The following is a 16,515-nucleotide window of genomic DNA, read 5'->3' on the forward strand; positions in this document are numbered from 1 at the left end:
TCCTACATTAAAATGTCCATCTATTAAACTAAATCGTACACCATAAATTTGCTAATATTCAGCAAGAAAGTAAGAAATTTGTTTTGAGCAGTAATATTATATCAGTGGATATTAATCAAAATTAACAATGATCCCTCTAAACAATCCAGTGACCATCCAGATCAATCACTGCTGTGAGAAAACAGAATCAATATAAGTAAGTAGCCTTGTGCTTTAAATTGTTCTTAGGACCTATCGCATTTGAAGATAAAGAACAAACCTCAGACTTTAGAAAAAGCATGGCAGGTTTATCCTCACAACACTTTGTTTTGAACAAGGAAAAGAATTAACTTAACTATAAATGTACACTCAGCTCAGAGGTTCCTCTGGAAGGAAAAGCATCCATCCCCACATCTCCACATCCCTCATTTATTTAATGTCTTTATCAGTAGGATTACATATCAGCATTTCTTTTTCGTTTCTTATATGAGCAGCCATAGAGCTGTTCTGGCTCATTTAAATCTTTAGTAAAGGGAATCACTGCCTCCTGCGTGTGTCCGACTCCTTCGTCATCGTCACGATCCCATCTCTGTGTTGACGTTTGACAAATTGGATGATGACCTGGCGTATTCGCGTCCTTCCTCCCGTCTCAATGAACGGTGTCTTCTATCTCATCCGTCTTCTGTGTAATCTTCTTGAGTAGGTTAATCACCTCCTCTCTTGTGTTTTCATTCATTCATTCATCATTGTACTATTCTTCTTAATCTGAGTATTGATGTCTTCCAGCTTCTTTTTTTTTGTTTGTTTTTCTTATTCCTCAAATCTGGTGTCCCGGGGGTTGATTGTAGCTAGTATGGACTCACTAGAAGATTCCTCATTTGATCTGATCCATTTCTGAACAAGGGGGCTCTTAGTTGGTGTGTTTATTGGGGAATCATCCAGCTCTTTGATGTTTCATTTATCAGGTCATCACATGTCATGTTGTAGAGGCAAATCAGGTACATCATCCTCATTGCTCACTAGCTTTGATGTTTGTCATTGACTTTCTGACTTGAATCTCCTTCTTATCTTTGCTAGTTAAATTCTAAATTAAAAATTTATGTGAGGGGAAATAGTCTTTGTTTAACACTTTTGAGAAACTTTAACGTGCGCTCTCAAGAGTACATTAGCTCAGTTCGCCAGTGTAGTTTAGTGTTTTAGCATGATGACTCTAGATGAAAAGTCAAAGGATCAGTTAATACACATCACAGCACATTGCTGGTGGTGCTAGAAAAATTAAGGGGATCAACAAAATCAGTAGGATTTATCCTAGGGGAAAAATTAAAGTATGTTCAACATCCAACATCCACTTGGCTCCACAGATATCATATTATAGCAAATTTCATGGCAATTCATCCAATAGCTGTTGAGCTATTTCATACTGGTTGAAGACCAATAAAGTGGCATTACCATCCCTAGAGCTATGCTGCTAGCATGTTAGCTAGGCGTCACTGGAAAGGAAAATAGCAATGTTAAGTCTTGATTTTTCAGTTCAGACTTGGTTGTGTAAATTGAAAAATCCAAATCAAGTACACCTTGATTTATGTACGTTCAAATGTCAAATGTGGTTTCCAAGTAATAACGGTTTATTTTTTACAATTTGTAAGAAAACGGTTAGAAACTTGAAAATCTAAATTATTTCAGTCATAATACATTATCAAGTTGAACAGATTAATGTACCATGATGAAGAAACTGTACACGTGAAAAGAAAATTAGCCCAGCAATTGCTGTGGTGGCTTCAGTGCTAAAAATACTGTGTGGTAAATAATGAAATGCATGGCATTTCTACAGAAACTGATCTGCTCTATCTTTTCTTTCATGTAATAATCTCATGATTGGCTGGTTGATTTGAGCCAATGGTGAACTGCAGGATTCGCTTATTTAAATGGCTTCTCGCTGCTCTCCAAATTGCCCGAGGATGGTTGATTATTCACCCTTTGCCCCTCTTAGGTCTTGTTCTGTGTGATGATCCTCTGATCAGGAAATGCAAAATGCTGTGTTGTCTACATTCCAAGCCAGTTGCAGTGTTCAGTCAGAACAGCTAAAACCCAAAAAATGTCAAGGATTACCTCCTTCAGGGGCCCTTCTTGAAAATCCATTTGTAGGGATTTGAACAATGTATCGTGTAATCGTGTCTTTTGTGTTTTTCAGTGTGTGCATGTTTTCTTCCACCCAGAATTCCTGGGTGATAAAATTGACAATAAACAAGCTGTTATTTGTGATACGCAGCATCAGTCTTGGCACTTTGACAAGAAAGCTTATGAACGTAGCATCTATACCGGTTGAGCCATGAGGCATAAAGCTACATACATTTGCTAACAGTTTGCTACACACACACACACACACACTCATGCTCGCACATTCATTGGATCATTGCCCAACTACTGGAGGTCATTTTATAAACAAGCATTTGCGTGTCCAATCTCTCCACAGTGCCACTGCCGGCCCGCACATTTTGGAGTCAGGAGTGAGCCTGCTGCTGTTCAAAGGAGCTCATCCATCCACGTTTTCGAGGAAGGACAGCATGCATGAAAATGTGACTTGGCTAAACTGACTCAGGATTAGGACCAAATGCCTCTGGCAAGGGAAACCTGCGTTAGCTGCTGAGTTTTACAGAAAGAGATGCAACAATCATGTGCAGTGATAGAATGTACTGACCACACTCAAAGCCAAATACAGACATGTGTGAGGATTATATATGTTCTGTTATGTCCGTGATGGCTTACATGTAAACAACATCAGCCTCTTGTAACAAAACAACATGTTTTACACAACAGGTAAAATATATTTGGTGGAAACTTGTAGTGTAGAATGACCAGACAGGAGCAGATAGCCTGTACTGCCAAGGCTCTCTTATATCAACAAGAAAGCTTGCTCAGTCTCTTGTTGTCTGAGGCTATGTCGAATTTGTGACTCTGTTGATGTTCCACTTGTTATTCTCCGACAGCTCAGTTTTATCCAAATAGAAACTGCGCGGCAGGTCTGTGGAGGAGAGGATCCTGGTGAGCGCATGTATATGTGATCTGAATGAGCGCATTGCTCTCACTTTCTAACCCTCCGCTCGGCTCTTTGCTCGCTTTTAATTCAGGTTCTCGGGGCAAAACAGAGGTGATTGTAAGAGAATAGAAAATTGGAAATTCTAAAATACTCCAGAGGAGATACAAGCTGATAAACCTTTCTTTGCCTCAAGACAGAACAGGGATGGACACTGCTTACTGGATTTTTAAAATTTCTTCTTTCATATTTTAATACATGAACTCTGTGTAGGTTAACACAGAAAGGTAGAAAAGTATGTACTGAAGCCTGAAGTTTTCTGAGTACATTTCTACTCTTCTGTGTAAAGTTTGAAGCTTTCTCTAAATAGCCTATATGATAACATAGGTTAAGATTATACTCAAAACATTGCATTGATAGACATGACTAATGGTGAAAAAAAAATCTTTCATAAGACAACAATGTATATAGCAAATAGTTGTTGAAATACTTCAGTCTGGGCGGACTTTTTTCAGCCACAAATCTGTTCTCAATGAACCTGTGAAAAGGGATTGTATTCATGAAAGCAAAAAATAGAATAACGAAAACAATTTCACTGTGATAAAAAATGTATTTTCCACAATGTTTCCCAAAGATATAAACAAAAGCAAAACGTGTCCATAATTTTAAATGGCTGCACAGCCATAAATTACACATTTCCCCATTGTGGGACCGAAGGATTAATTTATCTTCTACTAAAATCCTTCAGAGTCAGAGTCTCAAGCATCTGGCATGTGAAGGTAAAATACTGCTCTAGCAAAGTTCCCTTTTAGCCTCACATGGAAAAACAAGACCAGATTTTTAAAACCTGATGAAACGCTGTCATCAAAACTCCTACCTAAGCTCTGTTCAGTGTCATCAGTCTTTTGTTGGAGTTTGTAAACATACATAATGTCATCTGCTCACTCAGAGCATTGATCCTTATGGTCTGCCATTTTTCGTGCTTCCTCTCTCCTCTGACCCCTCCCGCTGTCATTCACTGTAATAACTCACTCTGCTAGGACATGAATAGTTGATACAGTATATGTGGGAAGCATCTCAAACAGGCTGAGCAGACATTGCTGTGCTACAGTCCTACTGATGCATTAAGATAAGCCTATAACATTTTAAACAGAAGCACTCGGAAGTATAGAGCGCTCCATCAGCCTTTATAAATTCATCCTCTTGTGATAACGGTGGCGCAATACAGTTTGTGTCTGCACAATTTGCTTCAAAAGCTCCCAACAACAAAAACATATTTTGACTTGGCTGCAGTGGAGTGAAAGTAAAAAAAAAATAATAATAATAAAAATCATGTCTGCATGTCAATTTTACTCCCTGTGGACATGGAGAGAGAGACGAAGAAGAAGTTTGAAAAACCAGACGTCACACAGACAGGATGAGTCTAAATGCTGTTACAAGAGGGATGGTTCCTGGCAAGATCAAGCAAGCGGTGTTGTAATTTCAAGATTGCAGGAAATCACGCACAAACTAATTCAGGAGGTGATTGCTCGGTGTGGGTAAATGGTAAGCTGTGGGAAGCTGTGTCTCACCACGGGCTCATCAGGGACACAGTTGCAGAAAAGACACAGTGTCATATATGAGAAGACGGAGACAAAGAGGTTACAGCACTGATCGTCAGTCATTCCAGGTGATTCCCATGCTCCTCAATGTCTCCTCACTACTGTAAAGATAAAGCAGCCCAGCCTCATGTTCTGTTGCTATGGCACCAAGACAGTGAAGGAAAGCTCTGTACATGAAGACTCTCAGTCACCCAGGTTATATAGGATGCGTACAAGTTGACGAAATGCAAGTGGAGATATCATTTGCTCTTCCTTCAAAAGTCCTGAAACGCGTCCAACTGGTCTGCAGGTCAGCCTCTTTGTAGCAGGAATCCGTTCAGAAAGACTGCAAAGTACTCCCTATTCCAAAATGATTACATGTCAAGATCTGTGCATACCTCAACCCTTGCCAGCAATGTACTCAGGTTTGAAATGCTTGGCACAGAGACGTCCAGCAAAGTTCACAGATACTGCAACTTTATGCCTGAGTGAGCCTGCCTGAGGGGATGACTGAGACGGGAGGGTGGATGCGGTTGGGGTGGCTGGCAGAACTGGGTGTCATTGGTAAGGAACAGCATGTTACGTATTGTCATTCTTTCTGTTCATTCTTTCATTCTGATTTAGTCCTCGCCAATGCCCTCCACCTCAATCAACACGGAGGATGTTTGCACGCACCACTTTGATGTCGGCACCGTTTTATCATTGCACAAATTATACACAGCCAATGCAAGAGCTTCTGGTCTGAATTCCCTTGAAGAAACATTACAATATGAATGAGATCTATTTCACAGGAACAAAATGTGTTTTTTTTCCCCCGTGCCTGATGATCAGAAAGACGAAAGATGAGGACAGCGTGACCATGATTTGGCTTTTCAGGATTTTATAGTAAAAACAAAAAACTGCTTGTGTTCCCTAATAAAGATTTAGATTTTCCTGAGAAACGATGTTGACCCAACCTCTGCAACTGGAACAAGCAAGAGTCTGCATTACAGCTCATACGTCAGCACCACAACAAGTCTCATGGGGGGAAAACAGCCTTTGTTTTGCATTCAATTGTTGCAGTGTATTCATATTCAGGAGATACTTGTGGTAAATTGGCAGACACGAAACCAAATAGATGGCACTAAACACCCCATTACTTCATTTTCAGACAGTGAAAACATCTTTTTTTGTGTGTGTTTTCCCAAGATGATCATCACTGGAAAACTGTTCTTTTTTGTATTTTTAGCTTGTTGCCATGGTATTTTGTTGAAGGAATACATCTGTACAGTCCCAACTCTTTTCTTCTTAACTTTTTATTTATTATGTAAACTGCAACAGTAAATACTCATTTTAGATAAAACCTCGATGTGATGCCATGTTCACATTCCCACTCCTGGCTTTGCTGTGTTTCTCAATTAGATAAAATATGATTTTATTTCCATTTGATCCAATCTGCACATTTGTACCAGAGCTGAAAGTATCTACAAGATACAAAAACATCTCTGTGAGTCACTGTAGCATTTTCATTAGACATTTTGACAAATTGTGTGTTGCTGAAATGCCTGCAGTGGTAACCTTTATTGGCCAGCTGATTGCCTGTTAGTTTCCACTTCTGCAACTGCTGTTTGCAAGAGATCCAAACTGCAGGAGGAAATGTTGAATTAGCATATCAATGCAGTCTGGTAAGAAGCACATAACAGCTAAATTGTGAAATCTCATTTACTGTGGATAAATGACAGATTACTAAATGCTCAATAAAATCTGGAAACACAAGTTCTTACGCAGTCTCCAGAATCAAACTGGTGTACCAAAGCTGACAGGAGGATTGTCCTCCAAACTATAATTTTTATCAGTCAGTCAGACAAAGCAGGAACGGAGGAGGGATTACAGTCATATTTTTCCAGAGCTGATCTTAGTTGGTATCAACATAGAACAGATGAATCCTGAATGGAGACCCAAATGATCATGTCAACAAAGAAAATGGCCCCAAAACTATGAAGCTGTTGAGTTTCTTGAACAGTTTTGAACTTATCCATCATGTAAATGAAGTCACTCTTCAGCAGGTTAACACCCATGACATGGTAATGACAGCAGATAATGTTTCAGGATTAGATTTACGTATTACTGACCACCACTGTGTGCTTTTTGATGCTAACCTAATCCTAACAAAAACTAAAAGAGAATTTTTTTTAGATGGCAGAGCAGAAGCAAAGCCCTGTTATACTATGAGATCACATGGGTCAGCTATGACTTTAATTTAAATTATGTAGTTGAAAATTTCGACAATACCCTGTCATCTGCTTTAAATACTGTCACTCCTCTAAAGGTTAAAAACTGACGGAATCTCCCCACAGTTAAACAATAAAACCATATGGTTCACCATAATACACACAAAGCAGTAGATAACAGTGATCACCTACCACCATGTTACTCAGAAATGCAGTTTAAATAGTAACGACACCACCTGTAGCCCCACTACTGTCCAAAACTGTTGAAAAGATCTCAGTCTGAATTAAGTCCATTCTCAAAGGCATGAAATGTAGAATATTTTGATGTATGTTGGCAGGGTTGGCCACTCGTCTGTAGCTCAAAGCTGGAGAGTGAATGAAGACAGAGAGCTGCAATTAGTGCGATGACATGCAGCTGTACGTCTCTGCTGAACCAAATGATGCTGCAGTAAAGTTAAAGTTAAACAAGGACAAACCTGAAATCCCCTTCTTCAAAAAGAGAAAAGCTTTTCAATAATCTAAGGAAATTAACTCTCCTTAATCTGAGGTTGTAAATCTGGGTGAACCCTTTAGATGCCTGCACTGGCTTCCTGTAACATTTAGAAACAATTTTAAAGGCCTCCTTCCTGTACCTTCAATTTTAGCATTTGACTAAATACGACTTTCTGGAAACAGGCTTAAAATTAGTCTGAATTGTGCCTTGGACTGGTGCTCTACTGGTAAAATTTATTTTATACATTTTATGTATGCTGTTTTTTAACTTTATTTTGCAGCTTTATTGTAAAACATGTTTCTCTATCTTCTATTTCCATCCTCATTTCAGTGTATTTTTACATTTAATATACTATTTTTATCAAGTGGCTTTATAGATTTTGTTTATGTGAATCACTGTCCCTGTAATTTCTTTGTTGTAAAGTTGCAGCTCTTGTGTGAAAGGTGCTATACAAGTAAAGTGGATTATTATCATAAACCAAACCCAAAAATCTCATTACAATATGTACCTTTATGATAATTGATCAGCTATTTGCTATGAATATGATTACAATATGTGAAAATGATTTATTGTGGTAATGAAAAAAATGCAAAACAGTTGAAAATATTTGACTGCTGGCAAACCACAAGGCACTTTGTATTTAGTGCTACATTGTCTACCCCTGCCTTGGGTTTTTTATAGCCACTGTTGGTCCACGCCAACTCCACTCCACACAGCCCACTTCTCACTTAACATGTCCTCTTGGGCTGCAGCACTTAGCAACACATTCTCTCTGCCAGAATAGGAAGACTCAATATCACCTAAATCACGGAAGAGACGGAGCAGTTCTCCACAGGAAACATTTAGTCGACGCACATTTCAGTTATATATTCCCTTAAAAGGTTTGGTCTTTTCACACTCAGGGGGTATGAAATATAAATAATTTGATATTTAAACAAAAAAAATCCAAAATTAAAAGTGAGATAATGTAAGAGGAGAAGAATGGCACTGAACAACCATCGAAAAGAGCATCATCATATTAAGATACGGTTAGAGCGCTAACACTGGGCGGCCACTCAACATCCGCAGAGCTTTCTGCAAGTACTCATGCATGAATATAATGTTTCAGCAGTTTATAACTGTAGCCTGCAGTGATCCTTTGATTATTGATTATTCAATTAGGCAGAATGTGCTGAGTGAGCATTTTTAAAGCTGCGCTCACATTAGCTAACGCATTTTCACTCTGTGTTGCGTGGGTGAGTGCAGCTCTCATCAGCGGGAACGGTCCTAACATAAGCAGGTAAAGAGGAAAACGTACAGTGTAGTCGTGCAGTGAATTATTTTAACACATTACCTACAAGTACAACACACTTTTGGTATATTTATGTAGAGTTGTGTACTTACATTATCCCTAATGTTTCCAACAATGTTGAGGCCCAGAGAAATTTTTATTCAGTGTAAAGCTGCGTTTCATTTGGCCGCTTGAGTGTCGCTATAACCTCCAGGCGAGAGTGTGAGGAAGGAGGTCGGCAAACATGACTAAACATAACGGGAATAAAGCTTTAAGACTTCACCTTGCCTGAGTCACAGCAGATGGATTTTTCATCTATAATGTTTAACAATGAAGACAACGATTCCCATGGCCCCACACTGCTTCACTACATCATTAAGCTACATCTTTTCATCTTTTGATTCATTGTTTCCACCAAGCAGTGAAAATTAGGCAACAAGCTGTGTGTTTAATTACGGGAGCAGTAACTAAATTAGCAACTAAATCAGCTAACCCTCACCTTAGTCACTGTTGCCGTGCCTGTCAGACTTTCCTTTCTGCATAGCAAATATTCACATATTCAAAGAATTAGGTTGCACACTTTTAGGGCTAACAAATGTAGTAAATTTAGCAAGAAGAAATCGACCAAAGCAGGCTGTCCATTGGCGTTTTTGTTGTTGTTGTTTTACTATAACCCTCACAGACTGTAGTTAGTCAACAATGTGCTCCTTGGCCTTCGTGGCCTCTTCAATCCGTTCCTTACACGTTTGCTTTAGCAGTTTTGGGTTTGGGAAAAAATACACCACTCTTTAAATGCTGAGAATCCTTCTCACTAGATTCGCATGCATACTGCTTCAGCATGCTGAGAGAGCCAGAGCTCGACAGGCCTGCAGTGCCTGGTTACAACAATAGCTGCTCAGGGCAGGCGGTTAGTGAACTGTGAATTAAACAAAATAAAATATACAAAGAAAGTTACTGACAAAAAGAAACAGCTTGATCACAGTGGATGCAAACATTAAATGAATACAGAAAATGTTTAATTAATATATCAATAAATTATTACAAGTAAAACAGATGTGTGACTGGAGGTGCTTTCCTAGCATGGCTAGTTTGTGTGTGTATGTGTGTGAGCGCGCGCGTGCGTGCGTGCGTGTGTGCGTGTGTGTCTTTTAATGTTCAGTTGTGTTTAGCCGATGTGCATGTGAGTCATTTGTCATCATCAAGGGAGGAAGGAGCTGCCAGACAGAGGCCAATCAAACGTTCATCACAGCACTCTGTTTCACAGGAAATGTATGCACGAGGCACCAAAGCTCACACAAGCACATGATAATGTCCAAAGCAGAGAGCTCATCATCAGTCTATAGTTGCTTTGTGTGCATCAGCAGCACTGCGTGAAACCAGTGTGCGCCGCATGCAGAGAGGTATATGTTAAACCTCCTGGCATACATTGTGGCTTTAGCACAGCATCAGCCTCTGGTACTTGCGAGTATGAGATAAACCCCACTGCTCACACAGATCCTGTTTTCCTGCTGTGCGTTTTTGCTTCCAAGCCTTATTAGATGGCAATTTTCCCTGACAGTGCTGCTAGTGGTAAAAATAATCAAACGAGCCACATCCTTCATGTTTTCTTTGTTTCTTAACCTTCAATAACCTCGTCAAACATTTGAGAGGAAAGTCCAAGAGACGTCCATGCGTCATGACTGCCGGCGATAACGCAGCCATCCTCACGAGAGTATCAACTCAACAGCGAGAATCAAATCCTCCTTTCCCCCAACACGTTATCATGTGCCAACACCTTCCACCTTGCGTCCAATTGCTGTTAAAGTGTCACTGCATAAGTGTAGCCTTCTCAGGCTTCACGCATCTGCCAGTTCTGCTTCGACTCCCCGAAAAAGTTCAAAAAAGAGCAACATGGTGTGCTGCGTGACTAAAAAACACCAGCTGTGTCGCTTAATTGAGATTCACAACGTAATTTAGAGCACCATATGTGGATTCATGTGTGTGTCTCCAGAGTGTACAGCATTATCAGTCACAGTCATCCGTGTGTGTCCGTCTCTCTGTAATTGTGAGACTCATCATTACTTCTCAGTATTGATTTAGAGCCTTAAACAGATCAATATTTCTTTAATGTGGTTGGACAAATTTCATTCCTCACCGAACACAGTGAGACGTTAACAATGTAGCGAGCAGGTGCTGTCAGGTGAAGAAAAGCAGGTTTTCTTGGATGAATTGATGCAGATAGATAGATAGACATATATATAGATAGATTAGCATCCTAGTGTTCTCCGCTCTGGTCAATAAATTCCGCTTAAATCCAGAGCTCTATTTCATCAAATACATTTTTTCTTTTTTCTTTTTGCACCTCACGATGAGGTTTGTATCGTGTGAAAATATTTTAATGTATGAAACGCATAATGAGATTTTAGTGTTTCGTACCATTTTTATAGTTTTGTTTCAGAGGTTCAGCACATCTGCCTCCAGTTGAAATACTGGCTTTGTTGGAGCGACGATCATATATCGTTTCAATGACAAATCCACAGCATAGTCTTTACTGTGTGAGTTATGAGCTCCTGGATGCAAAAATGTTTTATACAATTCAAATCGGCGGTAGTTCAGCTCAGCTGTGTGGAGGGTTTTTGTGTCTTTTTGTTTTTTCTTTGCAGTCTGCAACTTCACTGTGTTGGCTCAGCCTGATAAACTCACTTCATGATACCAAGCAGGACACAAATGGACTTAAATTTGTTGGGTGCACACAAACACCACTTTCTAATGAATGCTAAGATTGTTCTGTATCTGCTAGATACCTAAAAGGGCAACTGTTTGCAAACCAGTTCCTCATATCAGCTTAAAAGATCATAACGTGAAACACAATGCTGTGTTGGAGCTTATTATGTTGCCTCCAAATGGCCCTAAAGCTCAGTTAATGCTGCTTTAAAAAGGTATACATTCAGGTACATGTTGTGTTATGGGTTTAGAAGTATTCTCTACGTGTATTTTTTTTTCATGTTGCAACACTAGATATTCAAATTATTATTCATTAAATAATTTTTACTTTCCGCAATGAGGTTATTTTTTCAGTCCTGTTTGCGTGTTTGTCGGTTTGTCAGCAGGATTATGAAAAAACTTTCCCAACTGTCACTGTCCACCAACTTGGTGGAAAAGTGCAGCAAGGGCAATGGGAGAACTTTTGGAGTGAATCCAAATCATGGGGTGGATTCACTGACTTTTGCAGAAGGAGTTCGGCTCATTCCTCCCCACCTTCAGAGAGCAGCAGTAGTTTGAGAAGGCTGCACAGTGAATGAAGACAGGGTAGTGACAGCAAATCAGTGAATCAGAGAAAGAAAATGTTTTGTTTGTTTTTCTGATTGTTTCAGGGCATTTCTGTTCTGAAGCACAAATAAACACACCCACTCCACACAAAGCCCTGCAGGTAAGATACCACATTTTGTTTGGATTCAGACAAAGTGCACATCAGATAACAGACCTGCAGCTTTTTATACATCGATGACACAGAGACAGATGACAGAGAGATGAGAGATGGAGAGAGTCTAATGATTTACAGTCAGTTTGAACTTTAATCTCATCTGTTTAGTCCAAATTGTCCCCCTCAGTTGCAGCCACATTTGCAGCTCCACTGAATTCAAACAGAGGCTCTGCTCTTTGTTTACCCGTTGCCATGGTGAATCATTGTATCGGGACTCCATTGATTTTGCCTTTTCTAAATGAACTCAGAGATGATGATGATCAGAGATGAGCTGATTGAACTAATTCTGATCGGCTTTTGCTGAAATGGAAAACTCGTAGTTTACCATCTCAGGATGAGACAACCCACAGTTCAGACTGTTAAATGTGTTTTCTGAAACAGGCCCATAACCTACTGAAGAACTGCAACCCACGCAGCAGTGCGAAAAAGATCTTTCTGATATCTTTTTAGCCTTGCAAGTTGCTCAGTCTGTCAGTTGGTCTACAACACAGACAAACACATGATAATCATCAGTCCACACCTGCTTTGTGTGCATCCACGGTGGTGTGTAAAACCAGTTTGTGCCACATGCAACGACTCCACGGAGATATACACCAAACCTCCCGCCATGCATTATGGCTTCAGCACAGTATCAGCTTCTGGTACGTGTGAATATGAAAACCCCCCCTGATGAACTGGACGCTCATTACTGTCTCACAAATTCATTACAACAACTAGCTTTAAATATCACTGCTCTCATATATTAAATAAATGGATATAAGTTAAATATTATATTACGTCAAGGCTCAAATTTCTCAATATGTATGCTAACACGGTAAACTGAAATTGACATTTTATCATTTTCCCTATGATAAATTGCAGTGCAGCCTCACAGAGCCTCTAGCGTGGCTGTGGACTAATCTTGTCTTCTGACAATAAATGTACCAAATGTTCCGGTGCGCCTTAAATGGCCGTGTGTGATGGTAAAGAGATTTTGTTTAATTGAGAGTGGAGGGTGAATGTCGAAATTATTTTGCCCCAAACATAACATATATTACATTCAGAGCTGATGGAGAATGTGACTCAGGAAGTAGAAGGGGGCATGATTTTTAAGTGAAGGGTGATATTTAAAAGATGTGCTCTTTTGCGCAGAGTAAGGGTCAAACAAACAAACTGTGAAGAAACTGAATTATCCTCATTCATTTTATATATGTAAAGAAAGAAAACTGATGAATATTTTATAGCGCAATCTGAAATACTGTCATGGTGCTCTGGTTAACGTCTGGCATTGTCTGGCCATTTCAGATTGGAACTTGTTAAAACATATAAAAATCACAGACCCTGAACGTAGCAGAATTCCTTCATTCTGCATTCATTCCTATTTCTGTTCACAAAAAAAAAAATCTTCATTTATCCTGTTGAAGAAGCTTTTTTTTTTTTCCTCAGTACAAATGGCCTACGTGTAAAGAGCAGAGCAACATAAGAAAAGATAAAATACTCTAAGATGAAAAGGCAGGATATTCCTGACATCTGTCTCTACCTCTGAAAGGTTTAAGATGTTAAAAATGCACATTTTCACTGTAACTTTCACATCTCAGAGAAAAAGATCCATCTGCTCTCTCTCTCTGCTCTCTCTCGTTTTTTTTTTTTTGAACACAAAAGCCAAAATACAAATACAAACTGATGCAGAATATACACAAATATTTGTCAGGGATAAAAGAAAAATTCATGAGACGGAGAGGCTGAAGATACAAAAATATAAAATATTGACTCCAAAGCAAAGCAGATATCTGTGTCAGCTCTAATAAGGCCGTTTGATGTGATTAACTGCAGGGCAATTATCGATCTTTTCCAGACTCTACATCTATCATGAAGAGCTGGTTAAATTTTAGATTTTATTCATGTCTGGTATATTTTAACAAAAAGTTTTTTAATTATTCTCTTGACTGCACCACAACTTAAATAAGAACATTCAGGTTGATGTGTTGCTACAGAAAACATTGTTATGATAAAAATCTTACGTTCTCTGACAAAGTACCTCGGTAGGTTTTAAAGTGTTATTCAGCGTTAAGTGGTGCACTGCTGGTCTGTGTGCAAATGCTGAGGGCACTGAGGCACCACAACTTCTGTGCTTTCTCACTCAGGGTCACAAACATCACACACACACACACACACACACACACACTCTTCACTACTGCCACCAGCACAAATACAGACTCCTCAAAGAGTCCAGCTCACTGCCTCCTCCAAGTGTTTATTTGCTTCACACCAGATCGAGGTGCCAGAAAAGACACAATCTGCTCTTCTTATGTGAGTAAATGCAGAACACCCGGAGACATTTTCACCTCAGGTTCTCCCTCTTGGTCACCACGGTCAATAAAAGCACATAAATTTCTACATATTTTTCCAGGCTTCATTGGCTCGCACATTCTGTGATTTAGGAAAGCCACTAAGTTCTTCACCGTGCTTTGGAAACAAATATCATTTGACTGTGACTGTTGAATGAAGTCCACCAGGTCCTGATTGGCTTACAGCACCACCTCTTCTAACGTTTTGAATGGAGCCAAACATGTCATGAAGAGGTGGTTAAAATTCAACCCCTTACATTTACCCACTGAAACTCATGCATTGTACGCATGAATAGCTATTTTCCCTTCCCACGATGTCTTTCTTTGCATAAAAGGGTGTAGGTGTCCTCCTCGTTTACGCCGGCATGCTGTGCCTGTCTGCTCTCCAGCACAATCATCACAAAAAACACAAGAAAAAAATCGTGCACTAGATGGACTAAAATAGATGGATTCCACAGTCTAGCAGCGAATGAATCAAAGGCAGTGAGCTCGAGATAATCATAGCAAGGCACTCTGTGGAGACATCAAAAGTAGAATCTTTTTGCACCTGCCAGTGTCTGTTTGGTGTGCGTCAGGGTTGGCTGACTCACCATGGGAAACAGCACTACACCTCCTATCCTGAGGGGACCCTGACACAAACACCAGATGACTGATGCCTCTGTGCACACAACAAGACTGTTTTCTCAGGTCTTATCTGTAAGCATCTTGTTTCTCGAGGATGGGGGTGACATGAGACGCAGAGGGCAACATATGGGAATGAAAACTCATATTATTAGCTGAGGTGATGTGTTGCAGTGTTTCATCCATATAGTGTGATGTCTTCAATCCTGAACACACAATCATGCAAGGCGAGATGGAAAGTGACCTCTCACATGATCTCTGACATGTTACCTTGGTTTTGTCTTTTGGGAGTTTCAGACACAAATCTATGAAGCCTGTTGCTTGTGCGTGAAGAAGTATTGACTTATCTCTGGATTCATTTCATGGTTTGTTTTAGTCGTACAGCTCCTCTTGTTCTACTCTGTTCTGTTCTTAGGCTTGTGTTAAAGTTGAAAGGCATATGGAGACATGTATTTGTCCAAGGACGTGCTAAATTGAAAATTATAATACGAAACTCTGCTGTTTAATTCAAACATTCCAAATTAGTAACATAATACAACACATTGAATTGTCAGATTGTTAACTGAAAGTATTTTATGTTTACTGGTTAAAATCTAAAATGGTTTATAAGATACAACATAGCAAAGCAAAGCAAATATAAAAAATAAATGGCTGTAAAGATACTATGGCAGCTGGCTGGCAGCGAAATAATCTCAAATATCACAATTTGAATTAAAAGTAGGTCTTTCAGAAACATTTTTGCTGTATTTCTTAAAAGATTCTTAACATTCTGTCAGCAGTCAGTAAATCAAGGGCTGTGATAAAAAATAAAGAGTACAGAAAAGAATCCAGTCTCTGTGGCCTGTCATAGGCTCATTTCAGTCGGACAGAATGAAACGACTGGACAGCCTACCTGTGTGTCTTCCTGTGTACCTGTCTATCCATGCGTCTGTGAACGAATGGCTTTCCCTGGATACAAAAGGAATAAAAAAAAATTGCAATCTGCAAATATCTAAAACCATCCGACAAACATGGTGGAGTAAAAACATACAAGAGTTTCCTTTGAAATGTTGGGGAGTAAAAGTAGAAATCAGCATAAAATCGAAATGGTCAAGTAAAGTAAAAGTACATTGAATTTTGTATTTAAGTACAGTCCTTTGTCACACTCCAGCTCTGAATGCACTATATTTTGAATACAAAAATACAGTTACATACAAGTGCACGTGCAGAAGCTACAATTCAAACAGGGTGAGCTTATTTCCATCAAAGTGTTACTAAAACTCTAATACAGGATGTCTGTTTGCATCCTGCTGCAGTTGACCTCCTTGGCACTGATGCACATTCGGCTCTCTGCAGCACCGAGCCTGCTTTGAGGCAAGACAACTGACACGTGAAAAAAAAAAATACCGCATCCAATTGCAAAATATTATTGTCAAACCTCTGAGTGAAAAGCTCTGATTTTAATTAGCAGGGTATTACTATCGTGCAGAACTTTATTTGAAAATTTCCAGTGGCTGTTCTTTAACACGTTTAATTTCCCTGATCATTTAATAACCTCT

General features: G+C 39.4%; 1 long non-coding RNA gene across 1 annotated transcript; it reads right to left on the reverse strand.

Annotated features, from left to right (window-relative positions):
* Positions 1-5,061: 5,061 nt before the first annotated feature.
* LOC124049724 lies at positions 5,062-7,226 on the reverse strand. Its single transcript, XR_006841450.1, has 3 exons — positions 6,996-7,226; positions 6,151-6,216; positions 5,062-6,056 (listed from the first exon to the last, which is right to left on the reverse strand). It is a non-coding gene; the product is annotated as an uncharacterized LOC124049724 (long non-coding RNA).
* Positions 7,227-16,515: the final 9,289 nt, after the last annotated feature.

Source organism: Scatophagus argus, chromosome 18 (genome assembly GCF_020382885.2).
Source record: "Scatophagus argus isolate fScaArg1 chromosome 18, fScaArg1.pri, whole genome shotgun sequence".
NCBI classification, from domain to species: Eukaryota; Metazoa; Chordata; class Actinopteri; family Scatophagidae; genus Scatophagus; species Scatophagus argus.